The sequence below is a fragment of the Dysidea avara genome, chromosome 2 (assembly GCF_963678975.1).
Source record: "Dysidea avara chromosome 2, odDysAvar1.4, whole genome shotgun sequence".
NCBI classification, from domain to species: domain Eukaryota; kingdom Metazoa; phylum Porifera; class Demospongiae; order Dictyoceratida; family Dysideidae; genus Dysidea; species Dysidea avara.
Window position 1 is genome coordinate 36947080 of NC_089273.1, and position 25069 is coordinate 36972148.

The 25069-nt window shown below is 35.9% G+C and overlaps 1 protein-coding gene across 1 annotated transcript in view; it reads left to right on the plus strand.

The window, feature by feature from the left end:
* The window catches only part of LOC136247224 (uncharacterized), a 137931-nt gene that overhangs the window by 34953 nt on the left and 77909 nt on the right, over positions 1–25069 (plus strand). Inside the window, exons 4-7 of the mRNA XM_066038860.1 lie at positions 12837–12882; positions 15067–15217; positions 18923–19011; positions 20137–20305. The gene's annotated coding sequence lies outside the window, so the exon portion shown is untranslated. The remainder of the gene's footprint in view (positions 1–12836; positions 12883–15066; positions 15218–18922; positions 19012–20136; positions 20306–25069) is intronic.

Below are 25069 nucleotides of genomic sequence, written 5' to 3' on the forward strand. Positions count from 1 at the left end.
TTCACCCTGGTTGCAGGACCTGAAAGAAAAGCTTACAATGGATAGGACTGCATTTGTAAGATATATCCATTTAAATAAGTGTCTGTAGTTTATTTTCCATATTGTAAATGTACAAATCGATTTTTTCTGCAGCTTCTACTTTGTAGCACTCTAATTTCCACGCTGTAACTTAGAAAGTTTCACACACTTGGAGCTTAAATTTGCTTTACTGTTCCTTCAGCTATAACATGGAATTCAAAAAATCTGCTACCATGTGGTTTTTACAGATCCAGTCACATATATAGTTGTGGAGTTATATATCAATGATTCCATATGTTGGAGAGTTTACAGGTACATGGGAAGTTCTATGTTTAGCCCTCAACTTCTTCCCTCACACTTGGTTTAGTGTTGCTGGATTAGTTGTTAGGATCTATTTATCCAGTTATCTGATATCTACTTTTCTTATCAGGTTTTTATTTTGGACGATTGTTGTATCAATGTCTCACAATACCCACGTCATGCAAAGCAAATGTGCCATTCAGCAGCCAAAATACAATAAGTGAAGGCCCACAATTGATTTTACGTATTGTGTTGGTCCAAGGCTTACATTACAGTGTGACAACTAACCTATATCCTTAATCATTTTTTTGATCTTGTTTAAAATAATCTTTGTTTACGTCAATTAGTAATAACCAGAACCCACTACCAATTGTTGTATAGGAGAGTATATAAATGACTGAACATTTTTTATCAATTACATCACCATAGGGTCTAAACAACATGTAGAATTTTTGTAAGGCTTTTTCTCTTGACAGAGTCAAGGCCCAATACAATCAGTTATACAAGGAGTGTGGTTAGTATTAGTAGTAATCAATGGGTCCACAAGTTTATGGTAGAGGCGGGTGTTGCCAGAAAATTTTGCTTCCAGAAGCTGTAGCCATTTTTACTTTTACAATATCTCGGGACATGACTAAAACACGGAACGGACTGGGATAACGGACTCACAAACGGACTGGAAGGAACTCCCCTGAAAACGGTTTTTTTTGCCATAGAAACTCACTAAATCACTGCTACAAAGAATATAACACGTAACAACAGCCTTAAACAAACCTCTAAACGTATGCTCGAGCCACCATTACTACCCTGAGACAATTTACAAAGCGCCAGTCTGCCAGTTTGAGCGCCTGTGACAGCGAAGTTGTCGGTTAGCTACAGTTTAAGCAAACAAAGTAACACAGACTGTATTTGTAGTAGCCAGTTTCTTGCCAGCTGATTAAATACAACGTGGCCGCCACGAAGCCTACCTGTCACGAGCTGTCACCTGTAAAACTGAAGATCAGCCGTCAAACTAATTGCAGCAATTAACCAGACCATGTATTCCAAGTAACATAGTGTCTTAACAAGCTTAAAGCTTGTGTCTTGTCTTGTTTACACATGCGAAACGAAAGTGCGCTTTTAATTAAACACAAAATGAATTTAATTTCAGACTATCTTTAAGCGCAGGGCTTAATATCGGCTTGAGCAAACTTCGACATCGTGTTCAGAGCAGTTCAGAGGTTTGTTTCAGGTCGTTGTTGCGTGTTATATTCTTTCTAGCACCTATACAGTGAATTTCTATGGCCAAAAAACGTTTTCAGGCAAGTTCTTTCCAGTCCGTTTTCTAGTCCGTTTTCCCAGTCCGTTCCGTGTTTTAGTCATCTCCAATATCTCGAAAGTTCACCAGAATTAATTTTATAGATGCAATTTGTAGCATTTTAACTTAAGGTCTTTTCACACTTAATGCGCATTGAATGCGGGTCCAGCTGTGGTCAGACTGAGAGTGAATTGAAAGTGCATCAATCCATTTCACACTACATGAGCAGTAACTGAATTTAATTTCCTTTCATAACATGTGATTAATTACCCAATTACACAACGGAAACTTATATGGAGTCGGTCATTGTACTACCTTCTTCGTATTCCTTGAAGTCAGAGAAGTATATTGCTAGTACACTTATAAAACGTTGGGTGCCAAGAAGCTGGTTAATTCTTAAGAGGAAACTTGTATCGGGCATGATGATTTCAGCAGAGTATGCTATTCCTTCGACACTCACTCATGGTTACCATATCACTTCCACTTGTATTTCCCACCCCTAATATATATAGTTGTCACTTTTCTTGTTTACCATCCCATCTTGCAAGACGTAAGAAATATTAGCTTTGATCTAGTGCATAAAAGAATGCTAGGATTGTGCATTCAAATGTTTGAATGAAAAACTGCGGACTATTCGAATGTTTCTAATATTTAAAACCCACAATCAAAAATTTTAATTTATTGAATCTAAGGAGTAAGACTTATTGTTGTGAGGATTCTATGCACTTACTTGTTTAAATATTCTTTGATATAGACAGTAAATTATAGTAGTTTTATCGCTGAAATCAACCTCATACTTGGCTTGTTAGCTATCCTGTGTAGCATTTTTGGCTTCACATGTACCTGACTGTTGATATCAGGCTGTTACTAGCTAAGTGTAAACAATTGCAAACTACATGTTAACAACTTGAAACCTGGTGCTTGTCCTGTCCTGTATTATTCTCAGCTGCTAATTATATATATTGGGCACCCACGTAAGGGATTCAAATGTTATGAAATTGTATTCGAATGTCCCAAATGAACAAACATTTGAATTTCAGAACAGTCGTTTATGCACTACTTTGAACTGCAGTGAAGTCTTTGTTGTTGCCTTAGTTTAGGCTAAATTTAGGAGAAGTTCTGCATCTTAGCTGGTAACTTGTGCTGTGACAATGTTTCTGTGACATTTTGATTACTTTGTGACCTGTTATCTTGCTTTAATTTATTTGGTCTTGCCAGTAAGTACTTATCACACAAAGAAGAAAATGGTATTGTGTTTATTGTGTTGAGTTTAAAGGTGTATTATTACTATAACCAAAACCCACAACCAGTCATGGTTTATACATGTATATAATGAGCTCAGTTATCTTAACAAACATTGATTATTTTAATGCTTCAATTAAAGCACTTATAATTTTTTGGTAAGACTTTTTGCTGTAAGTATAAAGTCTTTGATCTCATTACAGAGTCAGGCGAGGTCGGTCATGTCTCATAGTCCTATGTTGTGAGCAGCCATTGTCCCTGGTGCTAAGGCTTGTTTAAATGATCTCAGCAATTGTACTGAGAATGCCTCTGTCTCATAACTTAGTGCTGTATGGCTTTCTATTTGTTGTAGTGGGCAAAAAGGCTTTTCATTTAGAATTGATGACATGCGTATACTACGCGATTAATCGATTACAAAACAAAAAAAAGTGATTATAGTTTTTCATCGACGCATGACTAACCTCTAAGTTGATTGTCATCAACGATTGCTCCCTTTAGTGTGGCTACTATTGACATATACACGACTGAAGCTTCATACTTTCATTGTAGGATAAACACCTAGGCATCATTTAAATTCCTTTGCCATCATAAGTTAAATGACGTCGGTATACAGCGGAAATGTAGACTCAATGGTGAATTACTATGGTGCTGGCATGTTATTCAATATCAGACTGTGTTCTTTACTCTAAGTATTACTAAATACATTTGTTGAATAATTTTAGACATTTTATAATTTTATATCCAGCTGTTTTTTTGCTTGAAGGATGGAGTAGCATAATCATTGTTTTGTTTGTCCCAGAGAGGTAGCAGGGGCGTAGGAGAAATTTTTAAAGTGGTAAGGCAAATACAAGTCTCTGAAGACCCTGTGCAATCGTATAGCTTAAATTAGGTAAATTATGTACTATAAGAGTTGCCTTCAAAGCAGCTTATTCTAGGGGGGTCTGGGGGCATGCCCCTCCAGGAAAATTTTGAATTTTAGCTAATCTGAGAGTGCATTTTGGACCATTTCTGGGCATATTTCCCTGCTACTGATTTAGAATAATAGCTGTATGATTATACCTAATTGCATGCATTAATACATGATTATATAGTATTATACTAGTAGGACATGTTAGAAGCTAACTAGGTTATAAAACAGTATAGTTAACTAGCATTATGTATTCACAGTTAGCTGTGCATATAGGTAGCATGAATACTTTTACTAGTTCAGGTCGCATACACTTTTACATTTTTAAAATATATTTTTATATACAGAATAATGATGTGCTGCTTAGTGTGCATTGGAATAGTCAACTAGTAATAGCTTGGGGAATCCCTCTTGGGTAATCACGCTACGTGTTATAATCGAAAACCATTTGCATGACCCTCATGCTGTAAAGGTTAAGGCTCTCTTGCCTCAAACGATTACTTATATCGCCTAACAGTCCTTGAGTTTTGAATCCTACCGATCGTTCTTACCGATGTGTATTCTAGCATAAATCAAAAGTATGCGTATGCTATGCTCTGCAACACCAGCAATATGATTTCCGGACATTTCTAAAAATATGATCAAAATGTGGTGAGGCTGCTCTTGCCTCACTTGTCGCACCGCCTCCTACGTCCTTGTGTGTTATGATAGAGAAAGAGCATGGAGTGTCCTGTCTTGATTCTATTCTTAAATCTATATATCTAAATGCTTGTTATAAACGAAGGAGGTCAACTGTGTTGTTTTGTTTACATAACTGTAGCCACAGCAAAGATGTAATCAATCAGCAAAGTCTAAACTTCGGTAAAACCCAGACTAAACAAACAGCGGAATTCCAATTACTATTAAATGTGTATTACACTCCAAAGAACTAATCTGCACAGATTTCCTCACAATACGATCCATTCCATACCTGGTTTCTGAAATGTGTGCTTTGATCTGTGTGAAAGTTTGTGTGTTTGTGTGTTAGTCAAGTCTTTGTTGTTGGAGTTTAGGCTAACTATAGGAGAAATTCTGTATCACAGCTGTTAACTGGTGCTTTTATAAGATTATACAAGTTTAGTAGCAGGGTTAATTACCAGGACAAACCTTCCTGTATTGTCACTACACCCAGACCAGACATACAGGTTTTTTACCCAACCCTCCTAGTGCATTCCAATAATTTAGGTGCTCACTCTATAAGGGGGCCAGTCTGACATTCTAGCACATTTGCAAATAAACAGTTCGCAAGTCGTTCTTATCTATCCCTCCCACCCACCTTCTCAATATCTTCTTTCTTTAACTACAAAATAGTTAATGTGATATGGGCAGTGCTTACTTTCCTCAGGGTGGGTTATCCCCAAAATGCAGATGAAAACTAACTGGTATGCTATTTTCAGGAAGCATTCAAGCCTGAAACAATAAGAGGACAGACATGCTTGCTATCATGCAGGCAGGAAATTACCCAAGAGTAATGTCCTACAGGCTCTGATGTCAGTTGAATCTATTTACGTAGCAACAATATCAGGCCTTCCTTTATAATGCGTAGCTTCACGGATGCGTCCCAGGATCCGTGTTTGTCTCAGTGAGTCCAACACCTAGTTAACCTAGTGTTTTCTTGTCTTAAATAACTTAATCTTCTCACTAAGTACTTGTTACATGAAGAACTAAATAGTAATAAAAGGGGGATTAGTTTCATAACCAAAACCCACAATCAATTATGGAATGTATATGTTTATAAGGAGCTCAGTAATCTTAACAAGCAGAGATAGACATGCATCAATTATCATTCTTTGATCATTCTTTGGTACAAAATTTTTGGAAAGACTTTGCTGTAAGCATAAAGTCTTTGATCTCATTACAAAGTCAAGTTTGGCCATGTGTCATAACGAATTGTGAGATTACACAAACAAGCATTGCACCAGGGAGTAAGTCATGTTTAACTGCACTCCAGAGAAGCAACAATTGTACTGAGAATGCTTGTATGGGCCTCTGAACATGTGTGAATGTTGAATTACTTCTTTTAGGTCATGGGATGAATGATGACTTGTAGCCAACCAAACTTTAACACAAGTGTCACTACCTTATTCAATCAGCTCTCCTGACCGACACTGCAAGTATAAAGAAAATTATACTGTTTCATAATGCTATTCACCACGATACAACTCTTGAGATTCCAAGCTATTTCAGACCAATGCAATATCATCTATAAGAAATTTTTATCCACAGTGATTTATCCCACATTTAACTGCAATATCCTCTTATCAACATAGTTGCTTTCCCAATTATGGAATAATTTACCAAATCACTTGCTTGACTGCTACCCTCACAATCAGTTTTCCTCTAAGCACATATTTAAGTGATGGACTCTTGTAAACTTTTTTTTTTGCTTTATTGTATAATGTATGTTTTGTGGCTACTTTTCACCTGGGCCTCATCAGTAGATCTGACAGCCCAGTGTAATCATTAAATCTTAAATGATTCTAATATAGGATGGCTCTGTATAGTGTGGACAATTTGATTACTGTGTACCATTATGGGATGGCAGTGACTACTGACTAATAGTATATGGCTGAAGCTTCATCATGCCTTCATTGTAAGATAACCAACTAGGTATCGTTTAAATTTGTTTAAACTATTGTATATAACTTAACTGCTATAATAATTACTTATGCAACAATGATCAGTGTTGGTACGCAAATTATCTTGCAACTGCTTGAAACTGTTGGGATTCTCATCATGCAGTTATGCAGGTGAATGAGTAAAAGGCATAGCTCTACTATATTGTTTAATATCAAGGATGTTAAAGGGAGCCCATTAACTCCAAATTGCTTAAATTCAGGAGAACTAAATTCAACTCTAGTTTGAAAGATTTTACTAAGATTCAAACCTCTAGAAGGTTAGGTCTGAAGTGTTGCAGTGTTTCTTGAGCATCTAGAAAGGCATTTACCTATAGAGCTGCTGGGTTTGCCATGTTTGTAGTGACACATGTTAGCTAGTACTGTACTTTCTAGCCTGACTCTGTACCATCAACTTTAACAGTATGAATTTCTGAATGTTTCACACATTAATAACAGATTGAGAATGGCAGAAAATGGGACTCGTGTTGATGCACAGCTCAAGTTTATACAAATGGCTACTTGAAGAGATTCACTGCTAGTATCAGGTCGAATGCCATGTACTTAATGACATCAGAAACTCACATCAGAGTCCACCTGTATCCAATAACCTAGTCTTCATCCCAATAAATATGACCTTCCTGCCAGTATTAATATTTAGATTACGTGGCTATCAAATGCAATGGTAAATTTGCATGCAGCTGTAAAATTACCATGTGGGCGGGTGACAGGAAACAAGGAATCCGTGGCCTTTGCCTGTATCAAAGGTGAAAAGAACAACATTTGTGTGGCTTCAATTAGGTGCTGGTACCCTGAGATGACTTAATCTTCTCACTAAGTAGTTGTCACATAAAGATGCGACTAGTGTCATGTCCATTGCAATGATTGAAATTTTGTAACCAAAACCCACAATCAGTTGTAAAATGCACTTGTATATAACGAACTCAGTAATCTTAACAAAACGTTTACTATGTCATACAAAGTGTGTACCATACTTATAATTTTTGGAAAGACTTTTTGCTTTATGCATAAGGTCTTTGATCTCATTACGAAATCAGGGAGTTGGTCATGTGTCATAACCCTATGTTGTGAGATTACACAAGCAAGCATTGCTCCAAGTGCGAAGGCATGCTTAACCGAGCTGGTTAAATATGTTAAGTTGCTACACTTGGGGTAGTGCATGATTGAAGCCTCACATTTTCACTGTAGGATAAGTGCCTAGGTATCATTTTATTTCTTTTCACATCATGAGCTAAATGATGTCATTTAGGGGTGGGCGATATCTTCAAAAACAAATATCGATAATTTTTTTGACACATAATCTCGATAAGTACTAACGTCTCTTGAATAATTCATAACTCAGTCTATGTCACTCACCTGCCTGTCCAATTTGTTTTTAAATTCCAAGAATGCTGACTTATTGTGTAGTAACTGATTGTCAATACCTAGTATTGTATGCCTGAGTTATACCTATGATGTTTTTTTTGTACAAAATGTTACATCATAATTATTAAGGTAACAACAACTATAACACGTTATGGTTATACCCTGTTATGAGTGTAATAACCATGATATCATCCGAGTATACGGGATATAACTATTTTATATCCCAGTGCGCAGAAGTTTACGAATAGTAGGTTAAGTTCTGATTTAAGTTCCTGTCACTGTGCTCAAGATTTCATCTGGATTGTGTGGAGATTCAACTTCATGGCTACAAATACTATCTATTTGTTGTGGGAAAACTTTCGTTGCATAGGACCATACCAGTATAATGTGGTGTTTGTATCCATACTTATGGCTATATTTAATTGTATGCATAGCTTTCAATTTTTGTGCAAAATTTTGGGGCCTATGATCGAATTTGGAAAAAAAGAGATTGTGTTGTGTTATTGTAACAAAGTAGCTTGGTATATTGATTTGTTCAAAGTGGTTAGTAATTTTGTGTTATCAGTAATGTGGGTGTGATCCTATTTGAAAATACTACTAGTAATATTGACTTGACTGTAGTTCTGATCCGCTAGTTACAATATTTTTGAACTCGTTGTATAGTGAAGTAAAGAGGTGCTTTTCCATCTAAGTTGGTTTCATGTTCAAATCCAAGTCTTGTATTGTATACTAATCGTGTGAGTTTTGATCAATCCCCACAATCGATTTTGACCTTAATGTCTATATAGTAGCCCTGTGCACATTCAGGCAAGTCACCAACTGGAATTTTGAATGTAGCCATGTGGCTCCTTTGCTGAGGTGATGAAAGTGTTGCATACAACTGATTTCAGGTTGCTCGTGAATGTAATTGAACAATTCGCACATGTGATTTTCAAATGTGATCATGCAAATGCTTATATGCAGTGTTTTAATGTGTTTAATAACTAACTTGGTGTGTCCCTGGCATTGTTTAATATTCTAAGAAGGCGAATAATGTAGTTGATTGTTTATTAAAAGAAGCTCGGTTGAAAGAAAAAAAAAGCTCATGTAATCGAGCAATCACGTGTGCGAATTTTCAATTGCATTCACAAGCAATGATTTAGTGGTAGTTTAATCAATGCTTAGTAATTTAGGATGTAATAACTAAAACCCACAATCAGTTGTTCTATGGGAGGATTTATAAGGAAATAACCAGTTTTAGTGAAGGTGATTGTGCTAGCCTTCATCACCGAAGGAAATTAATGATTTTTTGCAAGTTTTTTTTTAATCGTAGAGGCCCTATCCCAACATTTAAGGCTGTTGATAACAGCAGATAATAACAGTCAATCATCGCTGACCAATTAGCTCGAAGACTGCCCAATTACCTGCTGAACCAGTCAAGGATAGTCGACCACTTTCCACTAAAAAGGTTGACATACTCTAATAGAATAGTCAGCTACTCTAGTAGAGCATTCGAAGAGCTTCTAAAAAGGTGTACCTAAAAAGTAAAAAAAACAACAACAAATAACCAAAAAGACATCTGATTTGGAGAATCAAACCTGCGTATTTCAATGAAGTGTAATCTGCAACATGTTCACACAATGTTTCAGTAGCTTCTAAAGGGTTTTAAATAATTGCTTTAGATATATACATGTCATCATGATGTCATTATGATGTCATTACGATGCCACACAACATGGCATTGAATAATATCATACCGAGTAATTGTAATGTTATAGATTTTTTTATTATATGTATGTAGCAAAATTTTCTGAGGAAAGTATGTCCCAAATCCCCATAGCTTGGCATACTTACTCATGCTGCTGCTTTGCACACGCATTGTTATACAATGTTAGATTAACTTTGACGTGACGTCAGATCAATGATAACTAGTTATAATTTGCTCTGGTCAATGAAGTTACGTGTTCTTCCATACTTGAAAATTAATTCAGTTCTTGAAGGGCTATAATCTGAATCCCAGGTGACTTGTAGCTGAACTGTCTACAGGGTGATTTGAGATTATTCCCTTTAATTAATAAGTTTTAATTGGTCACACTCTTGCAAGACGATGTTGCATTTGACTGGTATGTGCTGTGTACATTAAAGCAAAATTGCATTTAAACGTCAAGATTAATGCATGTTTTGATATGTGTTGCTTACTTGTATAATTGGTAGTGTTTACTTTTAGAGTTTACATTAAATATTAAATACCACAATTACTTGTTATGACTTTACATTAAATATTAAATACCACAATTACTTGTTATGAGTGGTGCTATAAAAAGGTTGGCTTAATAATGTTATAGCCCAGCTTGAAATAGCCCAAAGCCATTGATTGCTCTAAAATCAATAATTTTTAGATGGATTTCTGCAAACTGCAAGAGGTCTTTGTTGTTATTTACATTTTTGGTTTAAACTACAGACTAATTAGGTTACATCCCTCAACGTAATGAATTCCATATAAGTATGCCATCGTGTAATGTTTACAATCAGGCATGGGGCGAAGTACTGTGAAAGTACTTAAGTAAAGTACAAGTACTTTGACATTTGTTGAAGTACAAGTGCATGACATTGTTTTAAGAGAAGTACTTAAGTACAAGTCCTTTTAAGTACAAGTACATATTATGCTTACAGTGTTCACAATTGCATTTATGTGGTTTTGGTTGCACCTAAATTAATAAAATTGTGAAAATTTTCCATCTATGGCAAAATCTTTCAGAAGTAAATACCTTTCCTGCAATGCTAAAGAGTCTCTTAACAGACACAGAGGAAGATGGTTTTCCTAGGATGTTTTTTGCCAACCTTGAAAGCAGAGGATATTTCTTTTGGTTATCTTATTTGCTGGATTTGGGCCATTGTTACTGTATCAGCTTCAGCCTATTCATCCACCTGCTTAGTGAGTTTAGTGAGTGTACTTTGTTGTTGTTGACTTTCTGTTCAGGACATAATCTATCTTCTTAGCTGTTATGCTGCCTGCTTCTTATAATAAATCTTTCAGGCCAAAAGCAATACAACAATTTCTAAGATTAGCAGAGAAATGAATCAGAAGATGGGAAAACTGTTAAATCATGTTTTTAGAGCAAATGCAGCAATTGTGACTTCAACTAAAAGATGATCATGTCAATCCAGGAATATATCATCTTTGGGCCAAATTCAGCCAATATACAGTAGCCAGAACTTATTTTACTTGTACATATGTAAATGGACTTCATTGTACTTCATGTACTTCAAAGCACTTATAAGTACTTTGAAGTACTTTAAGTGCCTTACTTAGGACTTAAGTATAAGTACAAGTACATTACATTTGTACAAAAAGTATCTAAGTATAAGTACAAGTACTCAAGAAGGTGTACTTAAGTGTACAAGTACCAAAGTACTTTGCCCCATGCCTGTTTACAACACAACCTTGTTGTCACGTATAACATGCTTTCTATCTAATAATTAGACACTTGCAATAGGTGTCTTCGAGGATTTAAAAACCTGAGGTGACGTCAATAATTACCTCGGCTGCGCCTCGGTAATTATTGACATCACCGGTGGTTTTTAAATCCTCGAAGACGCCTATTGTGAGTGTCTAAGTGTTTTAGACAATGGCGTAGAAGCAGTGAGTTAGTATAGAGAGTTCCCATTGTAAACACCTAGGGTATTTCAGCAAGCAAAAGATGTGAGGTCGCGCAAGCCATGAAGCGCGACTAACTGAAGGTTTGTAAAGTCGATAAAAAGTATGTTTGAGGCATTATGGATACGTGTGAATGGCAGCAAATGGGAATAGCCAGTGCCAACATGGCTGTCTTGGTCTACAGAGCGTGCTTTAATATGGCGAAGGCCACAAACTGAATTAATGGCTTGTACCACGATGGTCTATAAATCCACTGAGCTACCCACGATAACAGCGTACCTGAGTGTAATTTCTTTGTAATAATCTGCTCGCAATCGCTTGGTGTTTACTGATGTGCAAAATACTAATTGTCCACAAAAGGCTAATTGCATTACTGTAGGCCACATTGTGGTTGTAAACAACTGTCGGATGTCTTACCAGTAAGATACCTGATACCATGTTTCTTCGCAAATAAGAGACCTCCACACATCAAACGAAACGCTGCATACCATTGTCTAATTGTAAATAAAGCATCCATGTTGCTTTTGTATTGTTACTGTTATCACATATTGCTTTTCCCAGTGTTTTTTTTTTTCACATCATAACTCAAACCCACAATCGGTTGTTACGTGTCAAGTTATAATATAAAGAATGAGATACTTATGCATACCCTACCAAAACATTCCTTTTTGAAAGGCTGTGAGAAAGCCTTAAAGCTAGCAACTCTATTATGTATGTGTTAGTGATGACGATACCAGATTTTTCAGGACGACATGTATATTGATACAATAATATTGACGATATTAAATCGATATTGCAATGTTACTTTGCATGCTAAGGAATAAAACATGCATCCATGTTACTTTAATTGCATAATTGGCGCAGTAGATATTTAGAAGTCATTTCACCAAGAAATCCAGGGGCTATTACAAAACAGGGGTATATCCTCAAAGTTTATGTGAAGTGCTATCTATCTATCCCGTTTTTGTGCTGTGATGATTGAGACATGTGTATGGACTCGCTCGTGTTTTGTCCTGTACTTTGCATGTGTAAATTGCTATAGCTGTAGGTGTAGGTGACCTCCCTTGTTCCCTTTTTTTTATTTTTACGGTCTGTACTCTTGTTTGTTCATTCATGACTACAAAAATATGATGTGTGCTGTACTATAAAATACCTATTCATTTCTCTGTAGCATTTTCCATGATATCTATTGCTCTGTAGAACCTACATGTACAGTAGATAGCAATGATCACATTGGCTATTTTACCCTGACTTGTTTGAGAGTCGTCTCCTTTTTTCACAGCTTGACTGTGTTTTGAGTAAACATTTATTATTATTTTCACAGTACGTATTGTTAATTGCCATTAACAGCTTTAAAAAAAAAGCTTGTCATATATAACATTGTTCTTCACTACACAGGTAGAGTTAATCTAGTTGAGCTTTTTGTTTGAATAGTAGTGAAAAGGTTAGCAATGTGTGTTATTGTATGGTGTGGTAATGTTTATATAGTGTGATATATACCCTAAGGTGACTAAATTTAGCGATTTTGTATATTAGCGAAATTAGCACATACAAAATTTAACGATTTTATGAATTTGTGATGTAATTAACCATACATTTTGCAGGTTTAGTGTGTACTAAATTTATCGAAAAAACCAAAATCGCTAAATTTAGTGTTTAGTCACCTTAAGGTATATCAGATATTGAATTGTTAAGTCATTTGTGTGCACACATGCTGTAGTGTAGATTTGTGTGTAACAATTCAGCTTCTGTAAAGTGTTACATAGGAATGTAGTAATAATATCTTTCAGTAGTATTTGCATAGTTAGAACCCACAATCAGTTGTTGTATGGGGGAGTATATAAAGAGATAAGTAATCTAGAATCTGTGTTGCATTGTGCATTCATCATAAATTATCACGTTGAGAATTTTTGCAAGGCCTTTTTCCGTGAGGCCCAATGTCACAGTTAAATTAATTTTGCTGAGAAGATATCTGAAAGAAGCAATTGAATAGTACGTATTATATTTTAGGCAGGTGATAATAGTGCTGGCATCACATGCACTAAAATTACCACTGGAGCTGCAGCTACCCATCTCCCTTAGTTGATACCTTATAAACGTCCAAATGAAGTGACTTATATGTAACAACACTTTTCAGACATGTGCCGACGTACTGTCAGGACATTGCAAAAGTTGAATGGACATCAAAAGATTTGTCTGGACTTTTTAACTTTGTTGTTTCTCCTTCCTGTGTTTTTACCAACTTGGTGGATGTTTTTGCTTCTGCAAGCATTGGGGGCACCTATGCACTGCAGAACTGATATTACTCAACCACTCACTGACACTACAGTATTTTAAAGGGTAACTACTGGTGACATAAAAGAGCTTTTATGGAATTGATTCTGTTACAATGGGTTTTGTAGGAAATGAGTCATAAAAGACTTTTATGACGTTCTGTCAAGGCCTTATACTTGCTTACTTTTCTTATCCTGCCATGGCTTAGAAAATATTGTAGACCTATCCCTAATACAGTGTACAAACATAAAAGATTTACAATGGGTTTTGTAGGAAATGAGTCATAAAAGACTTTTATGACGTTCTGTCAAGGCCTTATACTTGCTTACTTTTCTTATCCTGCCATGGCTTAGAAAATATTGTAGACCTATCCCTAATACAGTGTACAAACATAAAAGATTCACTGACATCTTGTTCAGTCAGTCTTAAAGTATAAACTGGTTGTACAGGTGATCATGAATACATCATTGTTTCTACACTTGTGACCCCTTCATGCTAAGTGAATACAGCACTAATACTTTACCCCAGTAGGTGTACTTTACCTGTCAATTCATTGTGAACAGTTTAATCCAAATCCCAACTCTGTAGACCACTGTAAACACAAGTCATGGCTGTGAATGTAAGCACCTGTACTTCATTCTTAGTATAGTTACTGTACAAATTGATTCCTTCTATCTAACACTATAGTTCTAAAACTATAGTCAGTAAGCATTCACTGCATGGAGCCTCGTCTAATATACAGGTAGTACTATCGAAGAGGTAAACGTGTGTTCGCTCCCAATGGTTTTGTACTGGAATAAGCATGTTTTCGTGTTGTAAACATGTTTGCGTGCCTAAATCGTCTATACTTAATGCATGGGATATTTTAAAGCCTCATAACTCACTTTCTCTTGCCTATATCAAAGCAATTTTTTTTTGATAAACATTTAAAGGGCTTAACTGCTACGAAATGTTTGGGCAGCTGGCCCATGTAACAGGAAATGTTAACAAGAAACGAAGGCTCAGGTGAATGCGAACAGACTATACTCAGCAAGTGTTGTTTTGTTTTCTATTTGTTTTCTATTTGTAAATAAAGCTTCTGTGTTGTCCTATACAACCCTATTCTTGTATCATAACTCAAACCCACAATCTATTATTACATGTGAAGCTATATAAGGAATTAGGTGGTCCTTAATACTTCATGTACATATTGTGCTACCAAAATGTTATAATTTTTGAAAGGCTGATAAAAAGGCCTATACAACAAGTAAACAGGTGTTGTGTGTGTGTTTATTCAGAAATATTGCCATTGCTTCCATGAGTTATTAAATACAATTCACAAGTCATTAATAGTTGTATTTTACTTGTGTTATAGTTGATGTTTAATTGGGGAGGATATTAAATATCTACCAACAAACAGTGTGACTTAGTGAAAGTGTATGTATTACACAAGAAGATTACAACTTCAGCTAACTTACTAAACACGCTTTACCTGTTTTCTTTTCCTTTGCAACCAGAGTATACCTGTAAGTTTAAAGATAGTGTGATTTTTATTGTGTTTGCTATTGAGTAGATCTTAAGTTAAAGTGGTATTCAATAATTAAATAAAGTGTTCTTGACTTTAAGATCCACTGAAATAAAAAAATTCACTAGTCAGTTTATTGAATAAATAGGGTGTTTGTATCATGTAATGCACAAAAACCTTTTAATAATTCAGATAATATACCGAGATATTAAGCCACAAAGTCCAGTTACATCATGTTGTGACGTAAGACAAAGAACTAAAAGTATTGTTAATGTAATACACTTTAAAATGGGAAAGCTACACCCGTAGATAAACAGTGAAGGTCTTAACGTGTAGGCGGCAATACCAAACTCTTCTTTTCAACTTTGTAGTTTTCCAAGATTACTGGAATGTTCTGCTTTAAAACAATAATGGAGTTGTTCTGTAGTTGCCTGTAGCTCAGTGTGTGGTGCTTTTCACTATTGGATTTCATTATGCTTTACTGAAGCAAGATTAGTTTGGTTTGTTTACAAAGCTGGGTTGGCAGTACCATGAAACACAATAGTATCTATTTCTGAGTCGCCTCTCTTCCTGGTAGGGATAATATCTCATGCATGTCTTGCCAGTGGTGCCATCGCAATTGTTTTTCTTCACTTCATTACTTCCATTTGCTGTATTGGACCCTTAAATGTATAAAAATAAACTTGAGACGTGCTTCGACTACCGTACTGTTGATTTACAGTCCCTTTGACAGCCGTTCTTGAGCATTCTTCACCACAAGACCAGTGTGAATTCACTAACTGTCTCCCATAGGCTTGTAACTGGCTGCAGTACAAGTTCTTACCGTGTTTCAACTTGTTGTGCTAAATATGAGGTGAAACTAAATCGAATCTAGCTGTACATGAATACTTCTATCACTTTAATGACACCTCTTGCAATTTATTGGATAGACAGATAGTGTCTGATTCGTCCAGGGGACCAATGCATTATGATGTAATATAATTGATGAAACCACAATATACTAAAATGTATTGTATCAACTAAACAAAACTAAATTAGACTAAATCACATGCACCAACCTGTCCCACTAGTAACAAGGGTTGATAATGACCAAAGTGTATTTTATCACTTCAATGGACCTTTGATATATTTACTTGGCAAGTCCGCAACTGCCTTTGCAATTTTGTACATGCTTTATTGTTCAGTTTGGTGTAATTTTATATTATGTAATTGTTGATCAAAACCCTCAATCAATCTTATTATGTTCATACTATAAACTGGTGGAATTTTATATTGGCCGTTTTCACAGCTTCAGCCGATTCTGTAGAGATATTTGCTTCAAAAGTCTTGAATTTTTACCAGAAGTGTTACCATAGAGTAGATTATTTGTGCTAAGTCCAAATTTTGCGAGTTGATATTTAATATTTAACTCACTTAAAAATATGTTTTAACGCTGGTATTGAAGCCATTGGCAATTGGTAGTGTGTATTGCCTGCTGATGAACTGGAAAGTAAAACCCACAATCAAAACTTACAAGTGGTGTTATAAATAAGGAGCCAAAGTTGTTCAGTTAACTATGCTAAACTTTGATTTGCTTGTTATAGCTTATTAAGGTATTTTTTGGCAGGATTTCTGTGAACTCAGTTCTACCTCCAGGAGTCCTGTTTCCCTCAAACTTGTTAATAAACAATGAAGCACTGTAGACTGATAGTTCTATTCTGCACAATTATTTTAACCCTTAAATGCACATAAGTCTATGTGTAGGCAAACACACATGGTTGTAAACAAAGTGTTATAACTTTCGAAGCATATTTTCTATGGCTACACAATTTACTTCATTATACTCGTAATGTAATAAGCATTACAATGATACCTAGGGCTTTCCCCATTTGTGCTAAAGCATGATGCCAGAACTTGCCATGTAATCAGCTTTTCAGTACTTAAACACTCAAAACTTTTACATACCTTTATAAAATGATTCATAATTTGATGGTGGTTGTTCCAATCGACTGCCCATGGAGTTTATTCGCTTCAGCATTAAATTTCGCATTAGGCCATACAAAGCTCACGTGATTAAATCCGTAATCGAAGTTAAAAATGTAGGGAGAAGCTTGGTTGACAGATAACGCTGATCGCTGTTGTTCTTTGCTTCATAACAAGTAAGTCTCTGCTGTTACAGTGTTTAATTTAGCCTAGTGAAGGGAATTTTGATTAATGTGTACTTTTAGGCTAAAGGAGTTGAGCTATCCCACCTAATGTTGCCATGAATGCGTGAAATGTGTAAACATGCATTCCCCAAAAGTTTCATACATGTTTAAGGGTTAAAACAAACATTTTTGTTGTGCTGAATTTTGATCCGTACTTAGAGAGTAATCTTAAAAATTAAATATCGTGTCGAAATAATTAGAAACTGTCACCATGTTGCAAGAGCGCCAGCGATACTGAATGTTAGTACCGTGGTCAGTGGGTACCATGTGTATAGAGCTGTGCGGAACTGTCGATTGGAGAAGATTTTGAAGTGATCCTTCAAATTGGTAATGAGCATGATCACCATGCAATAGGTGTATATAGGATGGACAATCCTGGAGTAATTGTAGGCCACATTCCTCGTCGAATTTCCAGGGTTAACCACTATTTACATGTCTTTTCTGAGTATCTTGCTCAGTATTCTCTTGATCCATACTTTAGTCAATGATGCATCATTCCACCACTTTTTCTGAACCATAGCAACAGCTCTTTTTGGAAAATGCAACTTCTTCAGAGCTCTTTTGCTCTTAAAGGTAATCAATGGAGGAAGCATTTTTCCTGATACAGTGGAAGATAATATGACTGTAAACATCTTTTTCTGTGCCAGTTGACTTGACTCTGATTTGCGTTTCTTTTATTTTATGAATAGTGCAAGATACAGACGTGTCAAAATATAATGGAGTTTCGTCCATGTTGATGATTAGTTCTGGAGAAAAACTGTGTGCTTTCTGCAACTCTTTAACTGGCTTCACAAAGCTCTCCAGCTGTTTTTCAAGCTGTGCAGGCAATTTTTGTTGTATACTGGTCTTTGCCCTGTACGATAAAACAGTGACTTGATTTAAGGCTGTGCAGTGAAACTTCATTAATAGGGCCACCTATGGGACCAAACATTTAACCTTGATAATGAGGTAGCCTTATAATAAGGTATAGCCTTATAATAAGGTATAGCCTTATAATAAGGTCAACAAGTACAAATAGCTGTATTTGAGACCCACTACGGTGGCCATTATGTCGAGGTGGTCATATTAAAGATGTGGCCACTAAGTGAAGTTTCACTGTATTTTTTGATCACACAACACACAGATTGTCTAATCTTAGAGTCAAAGAGTGATGGCACATAAACTTCTCAACCCAACCACTAGAGGGTTTAAAATTTGGATAAGTTGGATAGATCAATACTTTAGCTTTAACTCCAATCTTCGAGCTGGTAAGTGCAGGTCTCTTTGCTTTAATACTCAAGCTGTCAAACTTTAATCAATTTCTTTGTGATATGTTATGGGTCTACCAGCACCTTTCTTCAAGTGTTTCCCTTTCTTTGCAGATGGAAACTTTTTTAAAAACTTTTGCGACAGCAGCAAGAGTTTTATCATCCATGGATGGTTGAACAGGCTACATTGTAACACTTGCTAGCAGCATACTATGAATCCTTATGAGCATATTGTACAATTTTATTTTTTGACTGAAGCTGTATGTTTTGTAGGACCCACGTTTTTCTTTATCATGATGGGAAGAGCTTGCTACTATTTTGACGTGAAGCACTAGTGAAATCAGCTGGAGGTTGTTTCTTCCGTGAGTTACTGTTATTTCCACATGCAGGTTGATGTGGTATATTCGTTAGCTTATACCGCTGAAGAAATTCTGAATATTCATGTTGGGACGAGGGTGTTTCTTTAGGAAAGTAATTCATTACCTTTCATCGTCATTTAAGACTAGGTACGCCTCCTGGCTCAGGTAACTCAACTTCTGTATTCTGAATTCTCAATATCTGAATTTGCGCTAATGTCATCAGGATTCAGCTGGCGTGGTTCAACATTCGTTATAGTACAATCTTTATCTTCGCCACCTGGCAGCGAGTCACTTGAATCAGAATCATCCTCGGACTACTCACCAATAGATAGAAAGCTAACTTCACTACTATCTGTCATCACGAAGGCACAAACTTATTGTTCAACGTGGAACAAGTGCCGAAATTTTATTAGAGAAATTATTTTGTTACTGTCATTAGGGTGCTGCATAATTAGAGAGGCCAAGTATTTAGCGAACTTATGGTAATGCAGTCTAGGGCCCAATCATAAAATTTTTAATGTGGCAAATTTTCTGGTAAAATCTACATATTGAAACATTGCCTCATCAGTATGACCTGAAACAATTCCAATGGATTGTTACAAACTTTTAAACAAGTATTATTCATTGGAATTTTTCCTGACTGACTGCCTGACCATTGCCTTCAGACAAGCGTAACTTGATAATTGCTACTGCTACAGGCTTTATATTTGACGCCACTTTACTGCAGGATGTGCAATGCTTACATCATGGACTTACTAATGGCGTCCTTTGTGTCCCATTTATCTTTGTTGATAGTGCAAGGTGTCGATTTGCAGTAGAACCATGTAATGGTTTCCCTATATGTTAGTAATGGGAATTGTCTGAGTTTTCTGTTGTGACTGGGTCGATTGCAGATCTCTTTCTCGAGGTGGCCTCCCTTGTTTAACTATTTATTTCTTTGATCCCCTAACTAAGCATAAAATTGACTTTTACTTGTTAACTGTACCATCTAAGTCATCATTAGCAACTTGTGCAGGCACGGTTGATTTGGGATGATAATGGTTGCCTGTGGTTTATAATTGTATCAGTTGATATCATAACTTATTAGAAATATTGTTGTTCACCATTCATGATGTTGTTATGTTATAGCTGATGTGATTTGAGGGTGTTCATCTACCTGTGACCTCTGTGTGTATGTGGAAGCTCTGATTACTGTAAACTTGACAAACACGCTTTACTCGTTTCACAAAACACGCTTTACTCGTTTCACAAAACACGCTTGATCTGTTCTCTGATCCAGGCCAACCTGACTATACCTGTAAGTTTTGTACATGATAGTATATTAAATGTTATCTATAGTGTTTGATATTACTAAAGGTTGTAAAATATTTCTTAGTTTATAGTATGTCTAATAGTCTATTGTGGGTTGAATTTGAATTTGTTTTTGTAATTGTGTGAACGATTAAATAATTCTTGCCATTTTAAGTTGTTGAGATGAAACTTGTGTGTGAAGGGTATAACGAAAAGTGGTATTATTTTGTTTGAGCTAGTGCTACAATCACTAGTGCTCCATTAGTTTACACCTTGAAGATCAAGCACTTTTATTAAACAAAGTTCGTCATTTTAAATTTATACACGAAGCACAATTTAAATATCTAAGAATTCCTAGCAATCCTCCAACCTTCCACTGGTTTTGGACTATCGAGGCTCGTATGACATGCCATTAAAGTAGCCTAAACCGCTCTCCTTTGATGGGCTTGTGGATAAGTAGACTATTCATGATACAATTGCGAGTGTCCCATTTCTTTTCACTGATATTATTTATTTGTGGTAGCTTATCATTGACTTTTTGTGTTGCCAAGAATAAAACAAATCAGTACTTTTTTGCATGATACCTCCAACAGTAGTCAGAGTGTAACTTTTCTTCATGTGTAACAGACAGTACACTACCTGAAATGGCTACGTTGCATACAATAATAGGGACACTGGTACAATTGTAGCATCATGTGCAGTGGTGTAACTAGACTTGTACCGACACCAGGGCCCAGTGCAATAAATTGAAGTCGTATTCACAAGCAAAGCTATTAAAGTAGTCGAATTATCGAAAAATGGTTATTTCTAGAGGCGCTTATACTGATAGCCTGGAAGTTTGAAGTGATTTCACAATAACGAAAAGTAATATACTGTAGCTGTTTTGCAGCCAAAAATGTGTGCCATTGTCAAGGTCTCAATCGATTATTCGGTGAAATAGTCTTTTTCTACTACTCTATTGCTAATTCCGTGGGCGTGACTTGATTGCTGACACCCGGGCCTGGGCCCTGGTAGGCCTGGGTTTAGTTATGCCACTGATCATGTGTAACCAGATCTGCAAGAATCCCATGTGTTCGTGCAAGCCTAATTTTGCACAAGAATGTAATAAATGCAATGGGTGGAGTATTTACGAAATCGTAAAAAAAATATTCGTAAAAATTGTGAGCACTTGTTTCACGATGAAGGAAAATGATAACACAAAAAACCATGGTAAAATCGTAATCCCCAAAGCAAGGTGGAGTTCCAAAAACTCTGTTTTGTGCCAGTACTCCCAATGAGATGGAAGATATGAAAGTTAGTCTCTGCCTTGCGTTGGACAAATGGTTCACTATTGTTTTATTTCTCCGGTTGTAGGAGGACGAAACTTACCCAGCAATGGATTCTCCTGTTCATGGAGAACCCGATTGACTGCATTTGTAAATTATGATCGTTTAATTAAGCACTTGTAGTTTATTTTCTGTGTTGTTACTGTACAAATCGATTTTTATGTTGTTGCCATTTTGTAGTGCTGTAACTTCAAAAGTTCTTGGCTGATACTTCGGTTGACCATCCATTTGGCTATTTACAAAAAGAAAATGTAATAAAATGGAATTTGAACAAACCAACATGTTCAGTTTAAACTGCATTACTTGTGAGTCTGGCGTGAAATAAATCTGAACTGTTATTTTGGCTATCGACGTTGCAGCACTACAAAGTGGCAACAACAGAAAAATCAATTTGTACAGTAACAATATGGAAAATAAACCATAACTTAATTAAATGATCGTAACTTACGAATGCAGTCCTCTACCAAGTTGTATTCCTGAAACATACTGTCCACAGGTTGCTTGAAAATAAATTACTGAAGTAGTACATAACATAATTATGACTAGTGAATCCACATATAAAGGAAAGAATGGCACGAGGCTGCCATAGAATTAATCTTGCATCTGGTCGTGTGTCCCAGTAATCAATTACTGAAAGTCTAAGTGTCCATTATGCTTTGTTTTCAGTTATGTTCCACCTGTTTCATAGTGTTACAAATAAAGAACATAGGAGAAGAATATCTGCAATCAATCCAGTTGCTACATCAGTAAAGAGAGCTGGGACACAAAGGAGGACAAAGGTAAGTTGATGATATAATACAAACTACGATTGGCGAAAAGGCACGTTTGGGGACAAAGTGATGTCAAACACTAGTGTGTAGCTTTATTCATTGTCGAGTTATGCTTGGCTGGAGGTATCAGTTAAACAGCATTAAATTCTATTAATTTAGAAAATTTTAAAGTTTTCATAGAAATTTGTTGGAATGGTTTTAAGGTTGCTCTAAAGATGCCTAACCAAAACTGTCAAGCTGTTATATAGGAAATTTATGGCTATTTTGTTTTTATGTTGGGAAATGAAATCCAACCGATGTTATGCTGGAAGTATGAATTAATTTTATGCTTTATGCACCTATCAATGTTAAGCCCCACTACCCCCCTCCCGGGCTTACTAAGGGATTAGTGGGGGATTTTCGCCGATTTGATCAGAAATTTTGCCCCACTGGTGGGGCATTTGACCGTTCGAAATTTTAGGTGTTTGCTTTAGCTTGCGAGCTATAAGAATTGATCTGTTTCCTAAAGTTTATTCCAGCGATACTACATGGAGATTTGACCACTAGTTGTTCCCCAGTGGGTGGAGAATTTGATTTTTCAAAAAGTCAAATCCCCACCATTTCCACCACTACGCCCGGGAGGTGGGGGATAACATTGATAGGTGCATTAGGCAATACCATAATTTAATCCGTATTTATTGTAATTATCCCAATTACCAACTTGTTACATTAATGCTTGGCTATATGATGGATTCTGACCTGGCATTACAACTACGTAACTTGTGGATAACTTGATTAATCATCTAAATATTAATGGAAAATGTATTCGTGGCAAGGTTGATGAATAATCGTAATAGCAGTCTTTCTTTAAATAACAATGTCTGGCTTTTCCATTCTTGTGATCACATAGCACTGGTATTTATTTTTATAATTGACTTCAGTGAACTTATTTTGTTGTGTATCCGTCTAGTAGTGTTGATTGTAACTTGATAAAAAATAAACTAGAAATAATTTTGATAGATGCAAGTAGAAGGAAAGTTAAGAATTGGATTAGGGGTCAAAGAAAAAGGTAATGCATGAAGCAAAGGATTAGCTAAAAACATGAGGTTGTGTATACCTGCAGATATACTAGTGGACTAAATTGTGACCGTCTCAGCAAAAACCTGACTAGTTCGCACAATTAAAAAAATTTATTTCTTATTCACTCACCATTATTTGTAGTGTCCAAGGAATGCATCACCAAAGTTTCAGCCTTCTGTGGTGTGTAGTTTTGAAATTACAACACTAGCAAGTAGGAAGAACAAGGAAATCGATTTGTACAGTGACTATACTAAAAATAAACTACAGGTGGTTGTATTCGCATTCCGTTTGGATTAGCCTACAAAGTTGGAATTTGGCTTACAATATTCACCCTTGATTGGCAGATCAACCAATGTATAGTTTTAGCCCTGCAGTCACTTGCACATAGGCGTATGAAGGCGGTTTGGTAGTTTGAAATGATGGCGGTCTTATTTACATTTACCGCATCGTAAACAAATGTATGTGACACCTATACCGTTGAAGCTACAAAACAAAACAAAGATTTTTGAACTCTCCATGAGCAGGCGAATAAGATGGTACATAGTTATAATCGATTTGAGTCATCCTTCTTCGAGTACTGGCCCAATACAAACTTGCATATTCTTCTTGTAGCATGTGTAATTTTACAAATTATTTTTAAATTACGATTTTCTCAATACACATGCTAGACGGGTTTTCACTGAGACGGTCACAATTAGTTTAAGAAACCTGTGCACAGTATATGCTTCAGGAATCTTTCCAAAAAATCAGGTTTTTTTTTTTTGTTAAATTTATCTCATGTAGCAATTTATACTGCAACATGTTGGATGTGATTGTGGGTTTTAGCTTTGCAACTGAACCTGGTTTCAAGATGAAGGCCTTGTAACATTGTAACGTGTCATTGACAATCAAATTATGTTTTGTTTATTTCAGTTAGACAAAGTATATCTGTAAAATGGAAACCCACAATCACATCCATCATATTGCAATATAAATAGCTTCAAAGAAAGTTCAGATTTAGGTTAAATACAAAATCCATTTTTTTGGAAAAAATCCTGCAGCCATACGTATGTGCACAGGTTTCTTGAACCAGTCCTACTAATTTGAGTGCTTGTAGCTTATGTTATAATCAGTACTTCCCAAATTACTATCACTTCCTGTGCATATTAGCTATTGTTTAATATGTTAATAGGAATGGTTCTCATCACACGCTTGCAAAATTTGATCACAAAACAAGGAACTTCTGTGATGTACCTATTAGGAACTTTTTTCGCACATTTATAATCAAGACTCGCTCAACAAACTAATCCAGTTCTAAACTGCTTGTATAACCATAACCCTAATACAAAGAAAGTCAACTAATACCCCTGCATAATAGCTGCAGCCAGTTACACAAACGTTCACTGTAAATAAATTTTTTTATAAATTTCTTGTCCACTAATCCAATCCAGTGAATGTATACAATTGCAGTAACTTATTAATCATGTAGTACCTCTGAATATGAAATGTAGCATCTGTGACCAGGGAAAGCTCTGTGACCAGGGAAAACTTTTAAGTGCGTAGAAAAAATTCCTACTGTGTTAAATTTTATACGACTGTCAAGAATACTGTTAGTCTATTTGAGGTATTCAGATATCT